The 25,358-nt window shown below is 36.6% G+C and overlaps 1 long non-coding RNA gene across 2 annotated transcripts in view; it reads left to right on the top strand.

Moving 5' to 3' along the window:
- Window positions 1-668: 668 nt before the first annotated feature.
- The window catches only part of LOC112641002 (uncharacterized), a 44,011-nt gene continuing 19,321 nt past the window's right edge, over window positions 669-25,358 (top strand). The window contains exons 1-4 of one of the 2 annotated variants that reach the window (XR_003124415.2): window positions 669-790; window positions 4,459-4,541; window positions 20,376-20,470; window positions 22,093-22,322. This is a non-coding gene — a long non-coding RNA (uncharacterized LOC112641002). Of the gene's footprint in view, window positions 791-1,768; window positions 1,951-4,458; window positions 4,542-20,375; window positions 20,471-22,092; window positions 22,323-25,358 lie in introns of those variants that run through there. The other variant, XR_003124414.3, reaches the window with a different exon arrangement.

Here is a 25,358-nt window from a genome sequence, read left to right on the forward strand (position 1 = left end):
TGGCTGGTTCTTAGATAGCCCCTCAAACTGATAGGCTGATCAGTTCTATTCTAGTTTTTGCCTTCGATTATTTTCCTCTTGTTGGAGATTTGGAAACTGAAGAGTCTTTGGACAACTGTCTGTTCATTCAAACCATTGTTCCCTGTGATTTGTAACAGACAGGGCTAAGAAATACACTTCCAAGGGGCTAGAGCAAGCCTGAAATTTAGCTCGGTGACATAAAGGCAATCCTATATTTGATCTCTCCTTGAAGGTGGTAGCAAGCAAAGAATTGAGAGAAAACTGCTTTACCCATGTAACCCCCCACTACCTCATAACTTCTTTACATTGTAGTCACTCTGGAGGCCAGTTGGTTTGGCTAGGTTTCTGATTCATCTAGATTTCCATTTAAGCAGAAAATGGTCCTTTTTAAGTTTTCCGATTTTTCTTAAAAGAACCATTATTTCTTTATATTTTTGAGGGGCTGGGTTGTGGATCTAGCCCTAGGAAGTTTAAATAAATAGGCTTAAGAAAATCCCCAGTTTATTATTAGAAATTGCATTAGTGATCTTGAAATAAACCAGAAGGTAAATGTGATAATAAAAGACTGCATTATAGGAAACTCAATGGTTAATGTGGCATAAAACCTGGTTATAAGAATCTGACCTGATAATATTCATTCTTTTCCTGCAGCCACATTTCTCAGCCTTGGCTCCTCCAGCTCCCTCTGACTTCAAAAGAAGCTCTGAATGAAGAGGGAGGGCACACAATAGAAGAATTGGCCTGATTATCCCCTTCTGTTTGGAAATGGGTAAAGATTATAGATATGTTTTCTTCTTTCTGTGCTTTGGACTATGTAATGTCAATTACCTCAAGCAAAACCCCCTATCCAGGCTAATGCACAGATTTGGATTATACCAAAATTGCATGAAATTGGAAACAAGATATTAATAATAATCCGTAATAGTGTGACATAATGGAATACATGTTTACTTTCATTGGCTTTAGCTGGTATAATAAAAAAAGTAAATTAGTTTAGAGATTTAAATTTTATATTTGTTGTACCCTGACCTTTTTTGCTCTTCTCTCACCACTTTATATTATGAATGAGGTAATTAAAGAGTCTACATCTCTTTTGTTCCATTATGGCACATTTTTGCCCCTTTAAATGTGTTTGTGTGTTTGTGAATGTGTGTGTGTACATTGATTATTTTAACCAACGTTTGAAAATGAAGTTGTAGTGCTAAAGGTTAAATGAGGGAATTAGCCTGACCTGGTAATTAAAAGACCATGTATGAAGTATTAACCAGAAACCACTGAAGGACTTTTCATTCTCAACCCAAAATGAAAAGGCAAGCATAATAATCCCTTATCACCTGTGAAAATGATGTCAGGAAATGTTTTCTCAGAGTCAGCTACTGGTCAAGACTTACATCAAGTTAAACAAAATAATGAAGGATCAGGATTCTGGAAGGGCCAAAAGTTCGAACAGAAGACCTTTAGCCTTTCTGCCTGCAGTGCATAACAATACTTCCTGTTTGTTTGATGGGCGCTCACCATTCCCTGAAAACAAAAGCATTTATAACTTTCATGTTAGGAACTAAGTACTCTGGTCCCATTCTTCCTGTTTAGCATGACTCTCCACTGAAGGGAATCAATATAATTCTAACTACTAAGTAAAAACAACAACAACAACAAAATCCCCTACTGGACCAATCAACTTACAGCTGCATCTTATTAGGCTTCCAAAATATTTGAGATCGTCCAAACTACAAATTATGAATGAATTTCTTCAAGGTTGGTTTACTGTTTAGATGTCTTTAATAAAGACTCCATTTCCTTATACAAGTCTAGATAGACCACACGGTTCTGTATCAACCAATCAAACCTCATAGCAATAGCAACAGTTAGATTTGATCTGAAAACGCTTCAGTTTGAGCTATTTCTGCTCACGAACAGAGAAGATTGCAGGTAAGTAACGTGAGGTAATTTCCATTACTAAAACAGTTTAGAAATACATAAGAGATTTTTTTAATGAACTGCATGATTTAGTAAGCCCCAAGCTTTAATGGTTTGTCATTTTTAAGGCAGTTTTTAGGCTTGATTTACCAATGCCCCCAAAAAACAGAGCAAGAAATTTGAATGCAAGCCTTCAGCCAGGTAAGTCTGTAGTTTATAAGTGGCAATGAATGACATTTCCTCAGGAAAATCTTGGAAATTACCAGTGTTGCACATTTTATTAATCTGTGTTTAACCTGAAGCCTAGAACTAGTGCCCCTTTCTTCCTGTCTTCAGAATTTCTATTACCAACTGCACTATGTTGAAGTTTATATGACAGGCCATTTCAACACTTTTGTTTAGTTAAATGGAAGTGCATCACTTTTAAAGAAAAGCCCTATTGCCAAAAAATATAAACAGCCTGAACTTTGATTAATATAAATATTTAAAATCCAGAACATTCTGTTACATCTTGCGAAAGCAATTCTGATATAGCTGATGGGAATGAAAAAGTGCTTTCATGCTTTAGACGAATCCAACAAGATACAGCTGCAGAACAAAATTTTAAGTAAATATGAATTGTTTGTCTTTTCACAGGGCTTTGGTGTTTACCTAAGTGGAGTTATTTTAGAACACTTTATGTTTTATTAGTAAAAACGAAACTTTTTTTTTACACTTTTAGTTCTGAAGTATTTTATTTAAATTTGAAAGTCCTCTAATTAAAAACACCATTAACATTATTCCTCCTGCCCAGTTTAGCCTTTTGCTAATAAGCCACTGGACAAGAGATGTGTGAAATGAATAGATGAAGAAAAACGTTGACAGCAAAAGCAAGGTCTGGGGGGGGTGAAGGTAGTTTATTAGGCCCCGTTTGTCACGAATGGCCCTGCTGCACATATAAAAGCAAATCTCTCTACCTTAGAAGATTAATTCTGAAGGAGGCACTCTTGGGTCAAAGTATACATAAGCGTGTGCCTAATCTCAGAGAAATCAGGCTATTTTCTCACAGCAATTAAGCAGAGGTCTGGGGTTTCACCCACAGTGTATTTAAACACAGGATACAATTAAACCCCAAAGTATTAATATCTTTGCTCTGCAAAATTGCTCAGGAAATAGATTTTGCTCTCTTTCAAATGAAAAGCAAGGCAAATTAAGAGAATAACTTGATTCTTAGCTAAGTTGCTTGAAACAAGAGTGTCGTATTTTCTTCTAATTGCAAATGTCTTCTGTACATAAAGACAGTTCCTACTCTACAACAGGGTTAGAGGTATAAACTTTCTAGTTCCTTTAGAACTAAATGACGAACCTTAGAAGTTTGCATGAAAATGTATTGTTTGAAATTGTCATTAAATTTCTTATTTAGCATATGTTAAAAATCAACTTCTTGCAAAACTCTAAGAACTCACTGTCTACCACCAACAAAATGTCACAACTAGGAAGCTTTGCAACCTATGTAAAGAGTGAAAAAGTAAATGTAAATCTTAAGCAATCAAGTGTTCAGAGGGATTCCTTTCTGGAGAGGTTTTTCTTGAAGTTTTTTTTATTCATATACTCGTCTCAAGGCAAGAGCTTATCTTCTAGAGAAAATTATTGCCAGTTTAAAACATTGCTTCGAAAATGCTAAATATAAAAACAACAAAATAACTTTTATTTCTTGTGCACCGGTTCCCTGAAGGCAAAGATTTTAATAGTACAAAAGCTATATTAAATAAACCACCACCTTTGTTCAGCTCTTGGAAAAAACAAAACACAAACCCTTCTGGTATTAAACAAATTTTATCCATATTATAATTACTGTTACTTCTCTTTTGTCCACATGTGAGATTAATATTCCATTTTATTGCCAAACCAAATTCTCTTTGTCTTTTCTGAGGAAGAGTAGGGGAGGGAAGTTGCTCTTGGAATAGGAAAGGATACAAATAGTTTTTCATTTATATAGCTGACACAATAGTTATTTCATTTATATAAGAGTTTCTAGCAAGATAGTTATTGGTATATGGTACAGTGAGAAATCTTATAATTCAAGACTTATAGGCATGTTCTTAGAAATTAATAAAACTGAAAGAATGAAGCAAAATAGAATGAATCTGATGTGGAGTGGGGAGTGTATGTGTGTGTATGTGTGTGTGTGTACTAATATATATATATATTTTTTTTTCTAACATATTTTCCCACCCACTACTCCTTTGTTGCTTTTAAGAGGAGAGATGAGGATTTAAGGTAAAGCACAGAAAGCAAGGCAACGTCCCCTTGAAACCACATGATAAACAGGTTAGGTACTTTTTTGATGTGTGCTGGGCTATGTGGGAAGGCATGCAATCTGAATTTTACGAAGGATTGTTTTAATAGGACCAATGACTTTAATAGTACTTCTTGCTGACATCACTGGCAAATTGGTCTACTCTGTAACCTTTAAAAGTGCAGCATATCCTAAAATGAGTTACTTATTAAACAAATGTTCCTTTTTTTTTTTTTTTTTAGTGCAACTGACCTTTAAATGATTATTTCTCAGCACTTGCAACAAAGAGAATCTCACCTATCACCTTTACACTTTTGATGCTACAGTGAGTAGATCCATAACCTTTTCACAACACTTACCGTGCCACACAACATGGAATTACAAACGCTAATGAGCACCTTTCCTTTTAAGGAGAAAGTCCTATTACTTTATTAAATTGTTGCAGTACAGAGAAGCCATGGGAAAGTATAACAATAAATCATTATTTTTGGGTCAATCTGCATCCATTTTGGAAAATATAATTCCAAATCACCCAAGAGTAATTTTCTGTGAATAACAGTTTTTACTGAAGTTTTCTTCCTTTGGCTTCCAAGGGATGGGTGTGTGTGGGTAGGGAGGGGATAGGTGATTTAAACAGTTGTATTTGACTAAAAAACATTGTCTTTAGGTTTTGGCACTTATACATACAATATATGCAAGCAATTTGGACTAAGCTTACAGACAACTAGCACAGCACCTCTTTCACTAACTAGAAGGAAGAGCCTTGAAGTTTCAGAAGTATTATGGAGGGATATATTTACGTGTGTGTTAAGAGATTTTAAGATTATGGCTTCCTGAGAAACAGGCACCTTTGTAAAGATGTAATGTAATGTAATCAAGTCATGGTTCTCTTTAATCAAATAGTGATGGTAATTATAAACTTTATTCTTGAGGAATCAAATCAAATCTAGCACATATTTGGAAGAGTTACTGTTTTCTGGGATCTCTTTAATAATGTAAGGAAATCCATGTAACTCCCAAGTCCCAATGGTTTTTCCTTGAGCAGGTAACCTATTTATATTTTAGTAGAACTACTGAATCTGTTAAAGGTTTCATTAGCCTAAATATTTTCCCTTTTAAAGAAAAGCAATATTTCAATTTTGAAAAATTCTGAGAAAAAGTGTCTTGATCTGAAGGATTCAAACCCTGGAATAGGCTAGTCTGTTCATATTTTACGTACATTTTACCTGAACAGTGAGGTGTAGGGACTTGCTTATGTTCCAAATAAGCTTTTTTTTTTTTCTTGCAAAGCTGACCTTGTTTATAAAATACTGTTTTAAAAAGATGTTGGGGTCTTATGACCTTTATATCTCAATCCTCCACAGCATAAAAAGGCATTTTCATGTGAGTATTCTTTCTCCCTCCCCTTTTCCCACATTTCTTACAAAGTAAGCGTGTTGGCATGAATGAAAGAAATCTGAGACATTTTCCCTAAATAATGAAAAATAACTGTTCTTGAAGTAACATGCACTTACGGTTTGCTTTTCGACTCTGACTTGGTAGTATTTTGTACAGCATGAGGGGCAGCCACAAGCCTTCATCAGAGAAATCAAACTTAATGTCCTTTGGAAACATTGGGCTCTGAAAAGAAAAAAAAATAGCAGAAATATGACTTATTTGGCTCCCCCTAGTTTAATTTACAAAAAGGCAAATCAGTTATGTTATTGGCATGTAATCACAAAGAAAAATACACAGACTTAAGACTAAACCGACTCATTGTCAAGACTTCCAGGGTTTTATTCATTAATTATGGTGGCTGCCAACAAACAACAGAGGAAAATCAACAATGCTGGATAAAATAATCATCAAGGGCTTCTATGTCTGTAAACTATTTAAATTCTTGAAATTGAATATTTATGGTGAGTGATGCTTCTTTAATGTATACCATATTGCCATCGGTTCTCAGCTCTGACGGCGTTCAGAAAGCCCCGGTGCACCCGTCCTTCTTTCACACCCACCTTTCACTTGGGTTCATTCGGGTCCCCTCTGCCAGCGCCATTCCCCGAGACCCCTGGACACCCAGAGTCACTTGTTGTTTTTGCAGTGTCTGCTCATTTTGTGATACCCTCCCCATCTGCAACAATAGCAGGGTTCAAGATCCTCTCGGCCTGTTCCCCAGCAGCCCCCCGTGTGAAACGGTGGTGAAGTTTATTTTGCACCCATCAGTACAATGCAAACCAGAGTGGGCTTACCTCCTTGGGGTTAGTGAACCCACGTTGTCTGTGAGCACAGACAGCACTTGGCCCCAGATGTGACTGGTTAACTGTACAAGCAAGGAGGATAAATCCACATAACAATACTTCATTCACCAAGGAAATCTGCAGTGGATTACAGCTTCTCTATGGTTAAGTCTGGTCTTAATTTACTGCTTTTATTCAGTTTTCAACCACAAACGAGCCCCTTATGAGGCATTCACTATGCAGAATTGACAACTCTTTTTATCTACTTGAAAAATATTTTTGGATAATAATTTATGGTTACAAAATATGTTAAGCAGTTTCAATAGTTATATTATATTCTTTCAATGCTTAATGATGCAGTATCCCCTGTAAAAATGGAATGCCAGGAAATCTGGTAATTTTACATACAGTATTTATAACAACAGAGCAATTTGGCCATATAGAAACACAAATTTTAAAAAACCCTGCATATTTCATAGGAAGTCTTTTAAAGACATTTTTTAAGCTCTTAAATTGTATCTCAGGAGAAAATCAGGGTTCAGAACAGTGTCTAAAGGCTCTCTATATATGGGTGAAAAAATAATTTTGGCAAGCACTGTATTTTATTTATGGATTATTATGTTTAAAATAGCATATTTTGAACACCCTTCAGAGGAAAAAAAAGCTGCAGCTCTCTCTGAGGACACAAGGGAGAGTTCATATGCTATTTATATTTTATACATGAAACCAAAATGTGTGGGTAGGTTTGTACTTTTTCGCCATCAAACGTATTCTCTTAATTTATATTCTGAATTAATGCCATCTTTTTAAGAAATCCATCTGAAGGTGCTCATTATTATTGGGCACAGAGTCGTTTTTCAAGGACTGATTGCCAGTAACTGGAACTACTCTGGAAACCCCAAAGAGGCTGAAAAACATCTTATCCCTTTAATAAGTGGCAAGTGCCAGTAACAGAGTTTGTCATTTTTGACGCACATCATCTGCTGTTGCCAGCCAGTGACCCTGTAACTGAAAAGGGGACCTATGTAAGTAGATAAGAAGGAATGTATTTTATAAATGGAGACGGTGGACACAATGTGGTTGATGTTCTTTGGGATGTTAGAGTTCCTTTTCCATTGCTTTAGATGAATTCAAACCGCGGGTACACAAAGCTTTATAACTTTCCTTTTGGCAGAATTTGAGCACTTTCAGACTCATTGATACTAAGGGATTCTTCCCATTGCAGAATGAACTCCCTGTAGATAAACAAAGGAAAACATTCAACTGAGGTACTTGCCGTGTTTTCCTCATTAGTGGCTACACTGTCTTGAGCAGGGAATGAGAGCTTGGGGAAAAGCATCCTTGGCATTAACAAGAAAGGACATTGCTTTTACAAGGAAGAACACTTTACGGTTCTCTAAAGCATCTCTCCTCAAGTGCCATATGTAAATCATATTAAAACACACACACACACACACACACACATACATACAACCACCCAAATTGTGTGTGTGCTGGGGGTGGGGGGGAAGCGACATAAATGTGCAATAGAAAAATAATGAACTGTATCACTTTGGTTAGTTAAGCAATTATTGCTTCTTTATAGACCCAAATGCAGTTTGGTTTTCATCATAAAAACAGGTGGGGCTTGCTTGTGTTTATTTGTTGGTGGTGGTTTGTAATTTTGCTTGAAAGAATCCTTTAAGCTATCATTCCTGTCATTTTAGAACGTGGCAGTTCTGCCTTTAATCTGGTAGCTAGGTTTCATTACCTTCCTAGATGTTCTAATGAAGGTGTAAAAGAAAAGGTTAGAAAGATGATAAATTAGACAAAAGCAGCATCGGATTCAAATGCCACTTACTGGGATTCCACATATCACGTATTAGAATGGTTTCAGGAACAATATTACAGCTTCCCTCTGTTGTTTATCTCCACCATATTAACATATAGATAAGAACAACTTCAGTAACAGGATATAGAGCTTTGGATTTATGACAGCAACAATGAACTAGCCTCATTAATCCGGGCAAAAATAGTTTCTGATCACCACCCATGGGTCAATGAGCACAAGATTCTGAGGAAGGCTTGGCGCATTCTCCGCAAACCACTTAGTACGCAGACCCAGAAAGTTCCTGCACCATTTACATTGCACCCTGAGTACCCGGATGCTGGTCTCCTTTGTCCTTCCTCTTCCTGCCAAGCACTGTATGTGAAGTTAGAGTGGGAGGGTCATTTAACAATGAATTTCCCCATTGTATAACCATTACAAAGCTATCCAGGCTAAATAACTTGTTGTTTTTTAAGTCACTGTGCAATTTCAAGGTTTTAATGGTCCTTAAAATATAATACCCTGTGTCATTTATTTCCTGAAGTGAAAGCTAGTGCCAGCCTTTGGAATTCATGTAAAACAAGTGGTTCAAAATAGTTTGAAGAGAGAATGAAAACTTGATAAGCAATTAATCTACCCTGAATGCTTTCCTAATGGTTTGTGCCTTTTCTTGCTGGTTCTTTAAAAAATCCAGATGTATTCAAAAGAAAATCAAATAGGCTATACATCTAGATTTTTCTATAGTGCGTTTGTTAGAGTGAAACCCACACACAGTGAGGCAGGAAAGATTGAACATTTAAAATAATTTAAAAATAAAAGTGTTTCTGGTTGAACAGTGGCAACTTGGATTTTTTCCCCTGGAAAATTTTTTGCCTGGAGCTATGGGTGGGAGAAGGGAAAGGTTTGAAATGGGAGACTACATACATGAGCACAAAGAAGGGGCTCATTTCCTAACAGGATAATCCTGCAGATGACACCCAGTGTGTCTTGGTGACACCAAGAAAAGAACTTGTCCTGGTCTGACTGCTAATTTGGAGAGGCCAAATTGGGCTTAAGAGTTAAGGCCGACCAGAGACATTGAGACTTGAGACTCAGCTTCAAAATAGAGTTGAGTCTGGTTGATGTGTCTGCCAGCCAGTGTATCTATCAGCCAAGGAGCATGGTGAATATAGAGAAGACCTGTCAGTAAAGTCCTAACGTCTGAGATTCTGTATGGGCAGAGGAGACCCTTGTTGGAGGTTCATGTGCAGCAGATAGATTGAAGACCCAGGAATCCAAAAGTAGAAGGGAATGCATCTCCGTGGTTAGTGGGGCCGAGACAGTAAGAATCGGGCACAGATTCAAGCAGGGTGTCAATAGTTGAGGGCTATAGATGACAAGATGGTGACTTTTCCAACTCCATAGAGGATATGTGTTTCTCCCTTGGAAGAGTGGAACAGGGCAAAAATGGCAAACGCAAAGATGGAGAAATCCATGAAAGGCTGAAGAGCTACCTGAGCAAAATTAACAGGGGAGAGTAACAAAGTCAAAGAGCTTACTTTTGAGTAAATGCTAGAAGAGTCTCAGGAGCTTCTGTAAGCTGGGACATTTCCAAAGATACCCATGTGGGAAAATGATAACCATGGCAAGTATGGGATCCCACAAGTGTGGGACTGATGTGTATGTGTGGGACTGATACTGAGACCACGCCTCCCTATTTCCTAGTGAGGAAGAAGTGGAGGTTGAAGAACTTTATCATATCATACTTATTGCATAAGTATGGTGATTGCACACCGGGACATACAGCCCTATACCTAAACTAATTGCTTGTTAAAACATATATAGGCTTCACCTCAACTTTGAGTTAATCAAGAAGAACACTGGTTACCAAAGTCCCAGGACACAGAACGCTTTTCAGGCACCAGGTAGAAACACTTGAAATGTGAGTGTGCGGCACTAAGCATTCCATCATATTTTTGGCACCTAGCAAAGATCGGCCTCGGTGGAATCTGCCGCACATTCGGTAACCCGGATGAATACTGCATGCCTGTCATCTGAATGGGGTTAGTCTCTGATTGGAGTATTGCCAAGTAACCCAATTTTAGAATAGCACAAATTTTAATTATATGTTTCATTTAACTGACACCTGTCCTTGGAGGCTGTCATTAAAATCTAACAAGCTATGATGTGGGAACTATTATTATCTATGATTTATAGAGAGGCAAAAATAAATAAGGAGAGAAAAAAGGAAAGGCTGAGGGGTTTAGAGGAGCGATAGAATTTAAAGACTAGAAATTCCACTGGTTAAAAAAAAAAGCATCATATAAAAAAAAAAGCATCATATCAACTACCTAAAAAATTCATAGGAAACGAAAATCTAAATCATTGAATTTCTTGTGTTTGAGGTACGATTTTATTAAATATCCCCTCATCCATCCTTTCATTTTGTGGGCATAGTACACTACTCCTTCCCTGGGTAAACTAGGGAAAAAAAGTTTATTTTAAAGTAAAATGGTCGAAACTGAGCATGCATCAGTTTTAAAAATAAGTTCTTCCAATTGCTGGATCCCCTACTATTTGTCTTGTACTTTTAGTCTGCTCAAGAGGAAAAATGTGGTAAGGAAAGGGGTGGGCTATAGCTGAAACAAGATGTGTTGATGATCATAGAATTTGGATAGTGGGTACATGAGGGTTTGTTATACTATTCTATTTACTGTAGTGTAAATTTGGAATTTTCCATAATAAAAATTTAAGAGATATTCAATTTGGAGAGGCATTTAGATACTTGTGCACATATATTTGGGAAAATTAATTCAGTGTATACTGCAAAATTTGACTACAAACAGGAGAACAGAACATCTTATATTAATTATATTATATTACTATACTTACGTTAATGATCCCACTGTAACTATACTATTCTCCTAAAAATGGAAAACCAAAAAATCTGTATATATTTTTCTGCTCTCTGCATTCACAACCAGTCTTTTTATAACAGCCCTAGGTTTCTAGACTGAATGCCAAATTTGCTTCCCGTTTAGATCAAATTTAGCTTTAACTAAAATAATTAGCCCTTGGTCCTAATTCTAATGGAAATGTAAGACTCTTAATATTCAGTAATAGTAGCACCATTAGATACTGCGGCTAACAGTGATTTATATGAAATAATTAGCCGACCGTTTCTGTTGTAGATACATGCAGAATTTGTCCTAAACCAAAGGCAAAACAATAATAAAAACTACTGCCTTTTAACCTTTCCATGAATTAAAATAAAAAAATGTGTACTGGAATTGCACATTAATAAGGCCTGTTAAGCTTGGAAGACTATTTTACATTCATCTGTAGTTCATCAGACAGGTTCACGACCTCAATGGAATTGCTCTAGCTCCTGCAATTCTTAAACCGGCATGGGAGAAGACACGAAATATTATTTTATGATTAGAAAATTCTACCAGAATTGACAGGAACAAGGAAACACACTCCAATATTGAGTATATGCTCTGGAATTAGCACACATAAAATGAAGATATTGAGTGGATTGACTTTTAGTCCTCTAGGTACCCGAGAAAGAAGCAGCTAAGAAGAGCTAAATATAATGCCAGAGTTTTAGTCTTAATGTGGGAAATGTAAGGGGTCAGCCTCCACTGTGTGTCTGGAGGTACACATAAGAGGGGGACCGCAGCCTCCTGTCACAATTTTCTGAGTTATAGGATCATCGCGAAAATATATGATGTTTCTCATTAAAAATGTTTTTCCGTCCCTAAGCAGTATCTGCTTGGAAGTAACCTAGTGTTCATCCATCCTGCCTTTTCCCGGATTCCCTGTGGAACGGACGGCATCGTGTGAAAGACATTTCACACAATGCTGTATTGCTGCTAGCAGAGGTCCCACTAACGCAGGGAAGCCAGTCCAGTTGCATCTCCATCACTCAGCCTGAGAAAATTTCATCCACTGAGCTGATTCATGCTACTTCTTTGGATCTGCTACTGGCAGCACAATAAGGGATGAATGAAATAAGCACTCAGCAGCTGAATGCCCTTAAAGACCACTTGGGAACTTTATTTGGTGCCAAATAAAGTGACCTGCCAGTGTCAGCTGCGGGAAGCATATTGTACTGGGCTCTGCAGTCTGTCCCAGTAGCCTATTCATTTCTGAGGAAATTTTCAGGTATTGAATTTTAATCCATGATGCCCAATTATAATTTGGGACCCTTTTACATTACAGGCTGGGCTGCACCCCATTTGGCAATTAAGTCAGGACTGCCTAATACATGATTTTAATTTCCGGAAAGCAGGTGCTTCCTTTGGTCAGTTACCAATCTCTGATTTTCCTTCATTCTTTAGCTTAAACCATTTTCATTTTCATACCCCCCCATCCCCCTTCTATAAGTATTCGCTGCATGTTAGATGATTTTCCTGCTTAAGCCTGTAGGGATTCCCATAGGCATCTTTTAAAAGTGCTTATAACTTCTTCAAAAATTCATTTTGTAGGTATCCATTTGATCTCCATTTTACAATAACTTATTATATTGCTTTTGAAAGTAATCTGAATAAAAGTTTGTTTACATTATCTAACACTTGCAGTTATGAAGCCAGACTCCCCAGAAATATTGTCTGCGTTAGCTTTCTTGTTTCCTCTTCTTACCAATTCAATTAAAGACTTCTCTAACAATTCAAAAATGATTTTTATTTGAGTTATCTTCACAACTCTGTGTCTTCTCCAAACAGTGCTCTATTGTTCAAAATAAATGTTTGCCAGAGCGCTTTAAAATACGAACAACTCAAATACCTGGTGCCAGATTCGGAGGCAAATGTTGTACAAGTCAAATCCTATCTTAAAAGAAGTTCCCGAATGGTTTCAGAAGATGTGATATATAGACACAATGGAATATTACTCAGCCATCAGAAAGGATGAATACCCACCATTTACATTGACATGGATGGAACTGGAGGGTGTTATGCTGAGTGAATTAAGTCATTTGGAGAAAGTCGATTATCATAGGATTTCACTCATATGTGGAATATAAGAAATAGTGAAAGGAACTATAAGGGAAAGGAGGGAAGCTGAGTGGGAAAAATTAGAGAGAAAGACAAACCATGAGGGACTCCTAACTCTGGGAAACAAAGGGTTGCAGAAGGAGAGAGGGTGGAGGGATGGCATACCTGGGTGACGGGCACTGAGGAGGGCACTTGTGGGAATGAGCACTGAGTGTTATATGTTGGCGAATCGAATTTCAAAAAAATTTAAAAATACTACACACTCACAAAACAAATAGAACTGAAAAAGAAAAAAAAATTTAAAAAGAAGATCCCTTCCACACATACACTGAAACAGCACAGTCTTATCTTCCAGAAGTACTTTATGCAGGATTGAGCCAGTACCAAGAGAGCCATAGAGAGGAGACTGGGAAACCAGATGTCAGTTTGTGCCGATAACGACGGCGTCTTTATCCCTTCCATTGCTATGAACGAGCTGCCTACTTCGCTTTTTCCATTCCCACATATGAAATATAAAATACTGTTGAAGTATTTTTGCTGTGATGGCCATTGTAGGGTGGAATTTAAACCTTTGGTGGCCATAGAGGGACCTGTCATTCCTAAGAGAAATGAGTAAAAGGAAGAAGCAAAGCGAAACAAAATAAAATAGACAAATAATCCAAAACAACAGAGTAGGAAAAGAAAGAAAAGAGAAGAGGTTAAGAAGAAGTGAGAAGAAGTTGGAGGAAGGTAAAGAAAAGGGGTGCTTAAGTTGGGACACAGCTGAGTGCTACCGTCAATTGGCTTAATCTGCTCCTCCTTTGGCTCATCCTCTGCAGGCTGAGGTCACCAATGCCTCTGTTACCTAGCTGGACTCCACTGAAAACTATTTCATAATTAGCTGAGGATTGGCAAAATTGATAGTCTTTAACAGGACCGTGGCAAATGTTTCTTTTAAAGAGAGCAAAGCAACCAAATTCTGGATTTGAAAGATGCCAAATCAGAGAACTTTGCATAAAGGCTGTTACCTAACAAAAGGATTTGTTTCATATTTCACTGAAAGAATTCGCTTTCCTATAGTAGAATAAATATGATTTGATTAAAGCATGTGAAATTGTACGTGGTAGTGTTTCTCAGGCTATATTCTAAGAAATATTAACATCCTGCTAGACATGTAATGCTTCCTTAAAAAAGCATGCTCCCATTGAATACATTCTAAGAGACTAAACCATATTTGCCCTCTGAGTCATTCACAAGGCTTTATCGTTTGATAGGCACTGAGAAGTCCCGCACAACCTGTTTATGTTAAATCCAGCATTTTGAAAAAAAAAAAAAAAAAAGGCTAGGAAACTGTTTTCTCCTTAAATCACTGTTAATAATTTGCATTTTCTGGAACACGGTTATAAAGCACTGTATTCCAATATTAGTGTTTATTATTTCCTTGTTGTTGCTTCTGTTTTGAAGAGTAAAAATAGCTGGACTACATAGTTGGTATTGGCTTTGGGACCAGAATATTAAAGTTTAATACATCTGTTTAATGTGCAATTCATGAAGATGGATATGACCCTTATGCCTTATGTCATTGTTTGTGTTTACCACGCCTGTTTGCTTTCTGTATTCAGCCTCTAAGTGCATTAGGCCAAGATCCATGCATTGTTTTCCGTTGAATCTCTGAGAACTTGTATGGTGCTTGGTACAGTGAAAGCACTCAATGAGCATTTGTTTGAATGAATAAATGAACGCTGTGGTAGACATCTTTTTAAGTTATAGATATAACCACATTAGAGTGTAATTTCGCCCTCAAAGTAAAAATAACAGAAGTAAAAGTGAGAATGACTAAATTGAACTAGTCCTTAATAGCTTTGTCAGAGGCCAGTAAATTCCTCACCAATTACTCTATTGTCTGATGCTTCATTGCTCCTGTTAGCTGGTCTGTTTGAAGTCAATGTTCATTCTATTCTGTAATTTTCCAATTTGTTTTTAAGTCTTTATATCTTCAATTATCTTTCAATAGTCATTTCTTACCTGCCCTTTACTTTTTGTTGAATGACTTCTTAAAAGCAAAATAATAGTGAACTTCATATATCATAATATGCTCTGAGAAATTTACTGAAGAGACAAGAAAAGGCAGTGAAGGCCTGGGGGTGAGGAGTGTGCAGTATAGGAGAGGTAAAAGAGGGAAGATGTTTAATTCATTCAACAAATATTTACTGAGTGCCTGTTCTATGCGGGGCACAGTGTAGAGTCTAGACAATTCAAGGTCAGACAAAAATATGAAATATTCATCAGACAGGTATCAACAGAATTAAGAATTTTTAAAATTTCATCCCCCATCCCAGTCAGTTTATACTCTAGAATGACTTGATATTTTAAGAGTGATGATTTCATGTGTAAATTGTTTGTCTTATCCATTTTGCTCTGTTTTTACAGCAGTTCACCTTTTCTATCTTGACAATGCTGCCAACTTTCCTGAAATCATACAATATTTTATGGGCCAGGACATAAACCACTTAATATGAGTCTGTCACATAAAATTTAAAGTAAATTTAGTTACCTTAAATCAAAGTAGTAACTGTTCAAAAGTCCACTTAAAGGATGGGTTTGACCAATGGTTGGTAAACTATAGCCTGTGGGCCAAATCGGTCCTATTACATATTTTTGTAAGTAAAGTTTTATTGGGACACAGCTACACTCATTCACTTACATTTTGTCTATGATGACTGCTTTCATGCTCCAGCAGCAAAGTTGAGTAGTTGCAACAGGGACTGTGTGGCCTGCAAAGCTGAAAATATTTACTACCTGGCCCTTTATAGAATAGCATAGATAACCCTTGGTAGTCTGAGTAAGAGCAAAATGATGGCTCACTAAAAAAATACATTTAACATCTCCCTTTGAATATAATTTTGTTCCTATATTTGAGTGTGATGAGGATACTATTCTGGAAATTCTTATCCAATAAAAATAATATCCTCCTCATTAAAGATCTAAATCAGTAGCATTTGGAATTCCATTTCACTGCTGTTGTTTTGTTCAGCGTTATGTATAGATGTGAAAAACTGGAATGTCTAAATTTTATGTCTAAGTGTTTCTATTCTATGCTGGGAATATAGGGCTCGTCTCTGGGGGTAGTATACTTTAGTACATTTTTGTAGGCAGGCTCCAAGGTGATCTATTTCCTGATATCCACTTTCCTGTGTAGTCCCATCCTACACAGAATAGGGCTGACTTGTGTAATCAATAGGACATTGTGGAAATTATGGAGTGTGACTTCTGTGTCTAGGTCATAAAAGGCATTGTGATTTCTGTCTTGTTCTGAAAGAACCAGCTATTACGCCTAGAGGACACTCAAGCAGCTCCCTGGAAATGTCCATGTGACAAGGAAGTGTACCACCTGCCAACAGCTGATGGGGAAACTAAGGCACTCCATGAACATCCAGTGAGTGAGCCATCTTAAAAGCATACCTTCAAGTCCGAGTTGAGCCTTTGATGATGGCAGCTTCTGTGGACATCTCCACCACAACCACCTAAGAGACCTGGAGCTGGAACCATTTAAGTCACTCCTGAATTCCTGACCCCCAGAACTATGAGATAATAAATGTTTACTCTTTTGAAGCCACTAATTTTGGGGTAATTCATTATGCAGCAACAGATGACTAACGTGGTGGGGGTGCCTGGGTGGCTCACTTGGATAAGTGTTCCACTCTTGATTTTGGCTCAGGTCATGATCTCAAGGTCATGATTTCAAGCCCCACTTGGGGCTCTGTACTCAGCAGGGAGTCTGCTTGAGATTCTCTCACTCTTTCCCTCTCCCTTGGCCCCTCACTCTTGCTTGTGCACGTGTGCATATTCAAGTGTGCACTCTCTCCCTCTCTCTAAAATAAATAAATCTTTTTTTTTTTTTTTTAAAGATGACTAACATGGTGTATGCGAATGTGGACTCTGAAATCACACAACTTGTGTTTGAACCCTGGATCTACCACTTGCTAGATGCATGACCTTGGGCAGATTATTAATTCTATTACTTAGCTTTCTCATCTAGAAAAATAGGGGTATAATTACCTCTATGTCATAGAATTGTTGTGAAGAATTCAATGAGGTAATGAGTGAAAAGACTTCCTAGGAGGTAGTAATTGTTGCATAAATGTTAGCAATTATTTGCTTTTAATTAGCATTAGAATGGACTCCAAGTATCCACCTAAGAATTCTTTCAAACTATTTTTTTTTTTTTTGACAGCGAAGTGAATTCATAGTGGAATTTTAGTGGACTTTTATCCTCCATCCTAGAGTTTATACAACTTAGAACACATCAACTAGATATGGGAGGTCAGGAAAGCAAGTATATTAAAAAAAAGACTATTGTCATTATATTGGAAGACAAGATATATATTAATTTTGCATGATATATGTTAGTTTTATATTACGTATAAAAGCAATAGAGGATGAAGAACAGTTTGGTACCTGAGAAAACAGGTAAAATTATAGAGCCTGACCCCAGCCACAAATTTTAAAAAACACACCGACAAATGTAATTTTTGGTCTAATTTGCTAAAGCCTAAACCACACATCGTGTTTTTTTGGTGAAAATAAAAGATAAATAGCAAAATAATACGGTGCTTTGCAGGTTGTTTGAGTTATCTAACCCCTCTTTAATCCAAGGGATTATTGAACAAAACCGATGTTCATTCAAAAACACTTATGAAATCTGTTGTGGATTACCAATATCATCAGTTAAACCTGTTTCAAATTTATTGCTTTCATTCAGGTTAAATAATAAAAGGGTCCATTTGTCCCACCACATGTATATACACGAATTTAGCTTTCATCATTCCCTACAAGTTTAATCCAGTGATTTATGTTTTTTAACGCATATTCAAGGAATCTGTTGAAGAAACTCATCCAGACAGACAGAAGAGCTAGGTGGGATTAATAGGGTGTATTCAGGATTTAAAGCTGGTTGATTCAGTTCAGAGTAAGTTAAAAAGAGAAAAAGAATAGAACACTGTAACCCTCCTTGAGGTTCTAATCATCTTAATGACTTTAGTAAAAAAGAACAGGCTAAGGTCAAGAAAGTTCAGAGACAATGAACCCTGTTTCTAGAAATACATTACACGAAGAAAAGCCATTGCTTCAGCTGTTCTTTTTTTAGCAGTGAAAAACACCGCTATAGTTTTCTTAGATAAAATTTGCCTTCTATTTAAGTCATCATACTAATGGCTAAATTTGAGGTTTCAGAATTCTTGATTTTCTTTGTGAAACCATTATATTTCACTTAACACCACAATCAGCAGTGAAGACTAGGGGAAAAATTGGGCACACTAACTTTTTATTTATTTCTTTATGTTTTATAGCAAGGCAATGTATTACTTTGAGATCCTCAGATAGCAACTGCTCAGATACAAAAAAAAAAATATTCTGACTTATCCTATTATTGATGACTTTGAACATTTAGAAACATTCAGTTTAAGGCCTACAAGAACAAAATATTGGAATATGAGGAGGAAAAATCCACCCCCCCCACCTCCAGTAGAGTAAAGCCCATTCCACTCTCTCGGGCATTTTGTTTCAGTGACATTCTAATCTTTATACACATTAAGAACTTTCTTTGGTAATATTGTTTCATTAGTGTAAAATGCATTTTAACAAATATGCTCTTTCCCATTAACTGCTTTCCAAACACAGAGGACAAATGGAGACTTGATAAGCATATTTTAATGCTTCATTGAACCCGATATGTATTTCCAAGTCTCATTTTGTTATAACTTTCATAGTTTAATGGAACACCTTGGGCCATGAAGTATTTTGTGTTCATTAACTTTTAAAAAGGGAGAGATATGCTATCTAATTATCAGCATTTGGGCCAGAATATCAAGTGCACTTCATATTTTTCTGATTCTACCCATGATATAGACCATACCTAGGGACATGGCAAATGAGAAGTAGAATTCAGGGCTGTCCAACTGAACTTGGTGCAATGGTGGAGATGTGCTATACCTGTGCTGTCCCAAACTGCAGCTACTACGTGTGGCTATTGCATACTTTAAGTGTGGTTGGTACAAGGGAGGTACTAGATTTTTAATTTTACTTATACTAATTTGTTTACATTTAAATAACCACACGTTGCTAGTGGCTACCACGTGGAACAGTACAGGGCTAGATCATTTATGACCAGCTTTTCAAAAAGAACAGCCATTTCCACAACAATTGTTTATCCTAATTCATAGCTCTGGCCACTCTTATTCCTACATAAATAATGTCTAAAAGGATCAACCTTTGTGTTATTTTTATTATTTTCTATTTTAACTTTTGGGGGGTTGTTTCTAAATACTATAGATTTAAATTTGCTAGAGAATATCTGTTCTTCGCAGTATTTTGCATCTACAGATTTATTTAACTGCTTTCTACAAAAAGTTGAGCTGTTCAGATAAAATAAATTTGTTTCAAATTTATCATTTATTAATATAACTGTATTTCTGTCTTGTTCAATACCATGATTAGTTTAAAATTTCTTCAAACAAGTCACAAGAATTATCTTCAGAATAAATAAAATGCTATTAGATATGAAAAAGTAAAATATTTATTTCAGCTTTGTCTCAGGCAAAATATGCCTGGAAATACCTAATATCATATGATTTAAATATGCTTACATGATGACTTGAGTTCAAGTAAATTTGTGGAATGAAAGAAAAGAACAAATACAAAATTTGCAACAGACTCCTGCATTTTTATAATTGGCTGGCGTTTGACTCCTTATGTTAGTATACATTTTATCCTTTTACTCTAGTTGTGAAATTCTTAAATCATCGTTTTATCTTTTGTTTTTGGTTTCTGCAATGTCTTTACAAGATATGTAATAATCTTTACAAGATTGTGAGCAAGTCACTTAATTTAAGGTCTTTTGTTTGATTCCAGTTAAATGGGTAATGCCACTATTATCTGCTGGGAAGTTATTTTAAAACTATGTGATTGACCAAAGCCAGTTAGGAATAACATGTTTGTGGGAATAGGAATACTTTTTAAGTTTGTTGAAATACCCTGAAATTTCCTTCCTCTCTATATGCAAAATCTTTTTTTGTTTGTTTGTTTGTTTGAATTCTTATATGCAACCAAATCCACAGAGTATGCAGTATTTCGGTACTCTAAATTCCTTATTTTTCTTTCTCAATTTTTGTTCTCTGCAGATAAGCCCTGTCCATGTACCCCATAAAGAGCTGCGGTATCTTGACTATTCCAGCCCCAAATCTATTCTACACTGTCAATCACATCACCTCCCAAGGTACTTCACTGCACACAAATCAAGTTTGAGTCAAGTCTACTTCTAATCAATAGATCCTTATAGATTGTTTTAGTATACCTAAATCACTTCCCAGAAAATATCTCGCCATCTCATTTCTAATGGGAAAACATTAGATGAGATTTCAATCTGGGCCACTATAGAAGAAAGGCTAATGTACTCTTCTGGTCCATCAGGGGCCTAAGCTCCATGTAGTTCTTACATGAAATGGGAAAATGTTTTCTCTCAAGTCAAAGACACACACACAATGGGAACATTTTAACGGGGACCAGTGTAGAACTAAAGAAAATGGCTGAAGGAAGTGCACGCTGCCAGATTGTTTCGACACTGTAGAAAGTTTATACGTTGCCTTGAAATCTCTGCAGTGTGGTCCGGCAAGCAAGTTTTAAAAACACAAGTAGGGGATCCCTGGGTGGCTCAGAGTTAAGCGCCTGCCTTTGGCCCAGAGTGTGATCCTGGAGACCCGGGATCAAGTCCCACATCAGGCTCCCTGCATGGGGCCTGCTTCTCCCTCTGCCTGTGTCTCTGCCTCTCTCTCTCTCTGTCTCTCATTAATAAATAAATTTTAAAAATCTTTAAAAAATAAAAAAAATCAAAAAATCAAAATCAAAATCAAAACACAAGTGCCTCTGAAGCAAAAAATGCCTGGAAATCATTTTTTTTTTCTCTTTACTGTATCAACAGCAAATGTGGCTACTAATGGTACTTTGAATACAGTAAAAACACAGTCCATTTATTATCCATATTCCAAAGATATTTATTGCTCTAATAAGACAGTTAAATAGTATGCTAAGCAGCTGTTCTTAACAATCTGTCCTGTTCTGTAGCCAAGGGGAGTACCGACAAAATTTGTATTTATATGTTGTACTTTCCAGTTAAGAAAATCATCTCATATAGATCATCTTACTTAATCTTCGTAGGAGCACTGTGGGAGTTAGTATGTCCTTGACCACAGTCTGGAAACTGAGGCCTCTGATAGGTAAATGAGTTGCCTGTGGCATATTACATACAGCTGGCATATTAGAGATGTATCTTTAAACACGGACAGAAGGTTCCAGAAGCTGCCCTCTTCTCATTGTAATATATGAAGGAATGGTGACTTATATTTACCATTTTATTTTTCTGATATTTTAAATGAATATTTAGTTCTGGGGGGAATAAAAGAATTTTGGTCTATGTGACTCCTAGGCAGCCAGCCCTACACTGTTTCTCAGACTATGCTGGAGGCTGGTATGCTGCAATCGGCATAATGTTAAACTCTGTGTGATTTAGGATGGAAGCTACTGAAGGACATTCACTTCAGGAGTTTTGCTACAGTTAGATGTAGACCAGAGTCAACTGAGACTTTAGTCTTCCGTATCCTCCGAGAACACTTTCTTGACTATGATTGGCCACTTCTAAGATGGCCCCAAGTGATGCCCTCCTCCTAGTGTTTATGCAAAATCCCTTCCCCTGGAGTATGAGGGGGGACTTAGTGACTTGCTTCTTATGAATAAAATATGGGAAATGGGATGGTGTATCACTTCTGGGGTGAGTTTACAAAAAGACTGACTTCTGTTTTACTGGCCCTCTGTTGCTTTTCTGCTTGCTCATCCTGATGGAAGCCAGCTGCCATTCTCCAGGTTGCCCTATGGGAGGCTTATGTGGAGAGGAACTGGAGGAAGCTCCAGTCAATGGCTGCTGAGACACTGAGGCCACTAGTTCAACAACACATGAGGAACTGAATCTTGTCACCAACCATCTGAGTGAGCCTCTAATCTATCCTTGAGGTGACTGCAGCCCTGGTGATCACTCTGATTGTTGTCTTGTTGAGGATCTGATCCAGAGGATCCAGGTAAGCTGTGCCCCAATTTCTGACCCACAGAGACTATGAGATAAGGTATTTGTTGCCTCAAACTTCTAGGTTTTGGAAGTAATTGGTTGGTTACATAGAAATATGTAACAGATATATTGACTAAGAGAATTCGTTTCCCACTGTGGACACGATGCCCATTCCACTGTCCAGAATTAATTTTGGAAACGGATTTGATGTCAGTAACTGTGAAAACCACACAGTGGATAAAATCATTGCTTTGGGATTAGAAACATCTGGGCTGTGTCTGGATTTGCCATTTACTACCCTAAGACACCGGAGAAGTTGTGTAATATCTCTGATCCTCCCTCTCCTCATTTGTAAACCTGTCTATACTATCTACTTCATAGGTACTTTTTAAAGCAAGATCATGAAAACAAAACAAAAATGTTTAGCATCTAGTAGGAACCCAGAAAGTATTAGCTATTTTATAATAATTATTCCTTAATTTGAATTTAAATATATTAGCTACATCTACCCATTTGGTTTTACATTCTTAGCATTCTTATTCCTGTTGCAAGGATCAATCAATAGCATTTTGTAAATACCAATGAACAAACTATAAGCCATTCCTTTGGATAGGAGGAACCTATGTAATCAAAAAACTCCCACTAAAAATGTAAATAATAGTGTACTAAACACCAGGAGGATGCCAAGGAAGTACAATAAAAACATTCTAAGATATTTTGCAAGGCCCAAAATAATGTAAGTGCATGATAATAACTGGCATGTAATGTCTTAAAATAGAAGCCAAGCTACAATGATTTTCATTAGATGCTTCTCAAATCCTATGGGTGACATGAACCCATTTCCTCTGTCACATTTCTGAAGAGATAATTGCAGGAAATACTGTAAACAGCTTAACATTCACAGGTCATATTGAGAAATGTTTATAGATATTGACAGCTAAATACAACATATCACAGCATCCTGCACAATGTGGCATTTACCTAACAATGAACTTCCACAAATCAAAGTCAAAAAGTCAAGCTTTGCTTTGGTAAAAAGAGATATAGAAATATTTGTTGAATGGATGAATGAATGAATGAATGAATAATGAATGAAATGCTTCCTAGAATTATAGGTTTGTTTGAAATATTATAGAAATGATAGAAATAATATTAATGAAAAATTTTATTTTTCTTTCATAATATTAAATTTTAAGGCATTAACCGCTTGGATTTAGAAATTAAACAAAAATTAACTCAGGACAAGAAAAATAATTCTTTCAACAATCTACTAGACAGACAGTAAATATAAAAAAAAATCTCCTAAGATTCACAGAATTATTGTATCAAATATTTTTTAAAAACTGCAAAACTTGGGACACCCTGCTAGTTCCATGGATGCAATGTGCAGCTCTCGATTTTGGGATTGTGAGTTTGAGCCCCACATTGGGTGTAGATATTAAAAGTAAAATCAAGGCCGCCCCGGTGGCTCAGTGGTTTAGTGCTGCCTTCAGCCCCGGGGTGTGATCCTGGAGACTCAGGGTCGAGTCCCACGTCAGGCTCCCTGCATGGAGCCTGCTTCTCCCTCTGCCTGTGTCTCTGCTTCTCTCTCTCTTTCTCTCTGTGTCTCTCATGAATAAATAAAATCTTAAAAAATAATAAAAAAATAAAAATAAAAAAATAAAAATAAAATCAAACAAACAAAAAAAGGGGGCGCCCGGTGGCACAGTCAGTTAAGCATCTGGCTCTTGGTTTTGGCTCAGGTTGTGATCTCAAGGCTGTGAGATCGAGCTCCAACTTGAGCTCTGTACTTAGAAGTCTGATTAGGATTCTCTTTCCCTCTACCCTCTGCCCCTCCTGCTCATGCTCTCTCTCTCTAAAATAGATAAATAAATCTTTAAAAAACAAACAAAAGCTGAACAACTCATATAGTTCACAAAAAATTAAAAACGAAATTTGCTAAACTCTTAGATAGAAATGTCTACTAGGAAATAGAGCAAATTAACAAAGTCTCTATATAAATTATATTTCCTACCTGACAGTGTGTAATTTAATATTTGGGGTTAAGTGGAAGCAAATAAAATGTACTTACATTTATTGAGCATGAGAAAAAATTAAGTGTAGATATAGAGAAATGTTTGCTTTAGGAAAAAAGAATTAACTTCTCAATCTTCGTTTGTTAGTTATTTAGTGCACTAAACATACAAAGTCTGGGTGTAATTGTTACCTAGTCTTTTAGTGAAAATATGTGTGAGTGGAGTGGATATATATATACATACTTGAGAATGTATATGCAGAACAAAGTTATTGGTATTTCTAATTGAATTACTTTTCTTACCTCCCTAAGCGCCTCATGAATTTTAAATTACTGTATATTTTATCTAAATACCCCCTCCGAAAGGTTCCCCAATCTCCTCACATTTGTCCTATGTATTCATTATTTATTAAATTGTACCTTTTTTCACAACCAGAATTACATATTGATAATTGTGAATGTTGATTACTTTCCTTGGAAAGCCATTTATGTACTTATTCTTGTACCTGGTAAACAACAAATATATATATATATATATATAATATTTTATTTTTATTTATTCATGAGAGACACAGAATGAGAGAAGCAGAGATATAGGCAGAGGGAGAAGCAGGTTCCCCGCAGAGAGCCCGTTGTGGGACTCAATCCCAGGACCCCAGGATCACGACCTGAGCTGAAGACAGACGCTCAACCTCTGAGCCACCCAGGCGTCCCAAAGACTATATATTTTTAAAGCTATTTTAGCTTCTCCAAGAAAGATTTGAATCAGGAGTGTTTTTATATGAGTGATGCAAACTTTTGTATTTTGTGATTTTCCCAGAAAAGCATGAAGTTTGGCTGAACATAACAAAACAAAGCAAAATCTTGCTTTTCTAAGCTCTGTATGGTCTTTGACCATATTAAAACTAGGCCAGGATACAGAATGTTAACTGTTTCGTGGGAATCCTCAGACCAAAGTAACATTGGTGCAAAGTGAAAATTCTTACTGGATTTAAACAGAAAGAAAAAATGGCAAGAAGGGAAAGGATTTTTTTA

Source organism: Canis lupus, chromosome 6 (assembly GCF_003254725.2).
Source record: "Canis lupus dingo isolate Sandy chromosome 6, ASM325472v2, whole genome shotgun sequence".
In the NCBI taxonomy this organism is placed as follows: Eukaryota; Metazoa; Chordata; class Mammalia; order Carnivora; family Canidae; genus Canis; species Canis lupus.